This window comes from Montipora foliosa, chromosome 5 (assembly GCF_036669935.1).
Source record: "Montipora foliosa isolate CH-2021 chromosome 5, ASM3666993v2, whole genome shotgun sequence".
NCBI classification, from domain to species: Eukaryota; Metazoa; Cnidaria; class Anthozoa; order Scleractinia; family Acroporidae; genus Montipora; species Montipora foliosa.
The window spans coordinates 26,832,157-26,836,240 of record NC_090873.1 but is presented as its reverse complement, the minus strand read 5'-3'; the positions used below and the strand labels follow the sequence as shown (position 1 = coordinate 26,836,240).

Genomic DNA, 4,084 nt, shown 5'->3' with positions numbered 1-4,084 from the left:
CAAGGAAGATTTTTGGTCAAGTGCCCTACAAAAATTTTGCATTAATGGTTCTTTGAAGTAACTTTTTCAATAGCAATCTGGCATAACTTCAATCAGTAGGCGCATGCGCAACTAGTCCCAGTCCTCTGCCGTACGTTTCAGTGAAAAACATGAAAGAACTCTCAGGAAACGAAAAGGAGGAGGCGTTTTTTTCACCGGATGGGAACCGCTCCATAATTTTTTCGTAAACTGCAGCATGAAGTTTCTATTTGACAAAAGACACTTTTATTTAATCGGACGAGGTGGCCGAGTGGTTAAGGCGTTGGACTGCTAATCCAATGTGCTCTGCACGCGTGGGTTCGAATCCCATCCTCGTCGGTGAGTTTTAGTTTTAAGCTCGTTGCAGCCGTCCAAAACTTGTATAATGTAAGGTTTGCTCACTTTCCACTTGTCTGACGACAACAACAAACTACCGAGTGGAGCCACCTGGGGCCGGTTGCTCGAAGCATGGTTAGCGCTAACCGGCATTAAATACCAGGTTCTGACACCTCAAACGGGTCCCTGGATCTTTTGAGGTTGGCATTGGATTCCATCCACCAAAACCACCCTGGCAGAGGGAGAGAGACTGAGGTTGAATTCAAACACACTTCGTGACGCCTTGTACATAGTACTTCGTGTCAAGCCACCTTGACATTAACATTTAGAATTAACATTTAGAATATCTATACAGAAAGTATCCCAAACATTCATAAAAGCTAACCTTGGGCCTAGAAACTTCTGTTTAGTCCTAATTAGGCCTACGGTTAGCTTTTATGAATGTTTGGGATACTTTCTGTATAGATATTCTAAATGTTAATGTGAAGGTGGCTTGACACGAAGTACTATGTACAAGGCATCACGAAGCGTGTTTGAATTCAACCTCAGTCTCTAATGCCGACCGATCTTTGATGTGTCTATAGAGTGTTTTCACTCACGTGATCAGTAAATTTGTTTTTTCACCGAAACAAAAGAAAACGTTTGCATGATAATAGAGCTCAATTCCTGGAGGATTAGTTGGGGACACCAACATGGCCGCCGTTATATTGTTTAGGTACACCAACATAGCCGCCGTGACGTCACGTGAAAACACTCCAGAAGTGACAATTGCTTAAAATGTCAAGAGGATCATTTCTCTCTTCCGTAAAAGTGTGATATATCGGGCAAATCAGCATTGTGTGCACATCACTGAGTGATCTTTCAAAGGAAACTAGACGCTCCGTGAGCGTAAACTGGGTTTACCACATGTATTGCATGTGAAGCTGCCACTTAAAGGGGTACTAAAAAACAAACGCCCGGCATGTTAGCTACGCCCTGCTGACAAGGCACAGCAAGGTCAAAACCGCTGTCTTTTTTTTTTTACAACGTGTTTTAGAGTACTTTTTTTTTTGGCCCTCAATTTCGGCGGTGAGTATAAATTATTTACACAGATATTATCTCCTCCTCCTCCTCTCCGTTACTAATAACGGCTGGTTATCCAGCGCTATCCCTCTTGAACGGGGAGTGCTCAAAGGCTGTCCGTTGAGTCCTCTTCTGTATTTCCTGGTGGCTGAAACCCCTGGGCCAGGCTATTCGCCGGGACCCCTCCATAGAGGGAATTCCAATGCCCGGTTCCCGAGGTAAACAGAGCAAAGTCTTTCAATCATCTTCCGCTTAGGATACGTACCTCATCATCTGTAAATATTTTAAAGAACGCTTTATATAAACATCTTAAATTAAATCAGATTAATTTCGGTAATTTGTATGTATTTTACAATGTCACGGTAATTTAGTATAATATACTCCATTTGACTTGTAATATAATCTAGAGGGCCACAAGTTTATTAGTTCTTTTACTATTATGTGTTACCCCCTTTAAATAAAGTTTGCCTTGATTGATTAATTGATATGCCGATGACACCGCCCTAATCTTTGGCTAACGAGTTCTCTATTAACCGCAGCTTTCGTATCATGGACACTTTTGAGAAAGGCATCGGCTCACGTCCAAATACACGAAAAACCGAGGGCTTGTGAATAGACAAACCTGCCGGCCATCTACAAGTCCCGTTTCTATAACCTTGGTCACCGACAAGCTTAAAATCCTCGGGGTGTATTTTGGCACGTCTAACCTTGATCACGCTAACTGGAATAACTATGTAATAAAACTAGAAAAGCGTCTTAACCTCTGGAAATCACGCAACCCTCTCACTTAAAGGTAAATCCCTAATCATTAATTCTTTCGGCGCCTCGGGACTCTGGTTCACAGCTACAGTCCTCCCTAAACCAGACTACACCAACTCAAGGGTCACTTCAGTGAGCTATTTATGCCTTTCTGTGGAACGGAACTGACAGAGCAGGTTAAACGTGAGACTTAACAACTCCCTTTCTCTCTTGGCAGCCTTGCCGTGATTAACCCGACTGAAAAAGCTAGCGCTCTTCTACAACTGCGCTGGGTTCCCCGCATCGGTGATCGTACCTGTCAAGCAAAGTGGGTTTTCCTGGCCCGTTATTGGATTGCCTTTGCCTTAAGAAGCCGGGTGAAAAGCTGGTCTTTTCTCCGGTCCAATCTCTGCCCGAAATATCTTGGTGATTCTCCGCCACGGTATTTCCAACACCGCCTTGCGGCGGTCGATCGATTACATATCGATCTCACCCTACTGACTTACTACAAAGTCAAAACCCTCTACTCGAAACTCGCATTCCCTTTGCCCAAGTGGCTGCCCAGCACAGCCGCTTGGGAAAAACGGCTAAAGGCACGTTTACCTTGGGTCTGAGTACGATCTGGGAAGCCGATATTGCCTGGCGTATCGCTCATGGAATAGTCAAAACCAGGGCTTATTTACGCCGCTGGCAACGGTTGGGCGTAAGCGAGCGCTGCGCTCTATGCGACCGAAATCGAATGCTATTCTCCTCTCTTCTGTGAATGTACGCTTGTGCATATAGTTTTGCATGGGTTTTCTCTCTAGCCAATCAGCTTTACTCCTCTCCTCTCGGATTTTCACCGCATTTGTACTCTTTAATACGGCCTTCGTAGTGGCTCCCAACACACCCATTCTAACGCCTTATCTATTTTTCTGTTTAACCTCACGCTGAACGAACTCTGGGCGGCGAGGAACCTTTATACCTTCGAAGGCCGGGCGTCCGGCGCACAAAATGTTAGAAATAAAGGCACTGCTTACACCAGCGCCATTATGCGGCCTTCAACCTTGCACCTTCTCCAGATTTTGTTAAGACCTGGGGATACATACAACTAATGTGCAGAGTCGACAATAAGACCCTCTCGTCCTCACTTGACATTTTACCTCGTGCCCCGTTTTCCTCCTTGTCTCGACTTAGGAAATTTAGTTGCCGGTCCCCAGGCCTCTTCGTTTTTCCCCTATATTTGCAAAGACTTCTGGGATCGCCAGGGGTCAAACAAACCAGTCAATTTCGCTGTTCGAGTAAAAATACGCTATTAGAAACATTCAATAAGAAGTATTTGCGGGTTTTAAGCTCGAGTTAAAATTGGGAGATTAGAAACGTTCAATATGGGGTAGTTGTAGGATTTCAAGAAATTTAAATCGTTCGAGTTTAAGAAGTAGTCATAGGTGTTGGCGATCACCGTGCCGTGAGTGTACGGATGCGACAATGACCGTCGAAATTCAGAGCGACGGATCAAACTAGTATTGTCTTGAGGTTTTACCCTTATCGAACCAACAAAGAAATGACGGCCTGGGAGAAGCAGCTTCAAAGAACAAACTTCAAGGCCAACAAGAGCACCGTAAAGTTTACTCTAATCATTTTGCCGCTCGATACCGTTGTGATACTTGCGAGAAGCCCATTTTGTATATGAAAGGTTATCCAGTCGAGGGCAATAATGTGAAGGCTGGAGAAAACATCGACACGAAAGGAAAACGAAAGCAACATTCAAAGCCAGATTCCGAGCCTGTAGTGACGCAATGTCGTGATAGTTGGTCGAGGAAGATTCGGATTAAAGTGCTTCGTCCTCGCGCAATTTCGAGTTAAGTTTTCCACTTTCAATCGAGGATGATTTTACATCGACAATCTCAATTTTATTTTCAGTTGTGTATTGCGTTCCATCAACATTAGT

The 4,084-nt window shown here is 44.2% G+C and overlaps 1 non-coding gene across 1 annotated transcript; it reads left to right on the top strand.

Moving 5' to 3' along the window:
• Nucleotides 1–275: 275 nt before the first annotated feature.
• On the top strand, nucleotides 276–357 carry Trnas-gcu (transfer RNA serine (anticodon GCU)). Its single transcript has one exon. It is a non-coding gene; the product is annotated as a tRNA-Ser (tRNA).
• The last annotated feature ends 3,727 nt before the right edge of the window (nucleotides 358–4,084 follow it).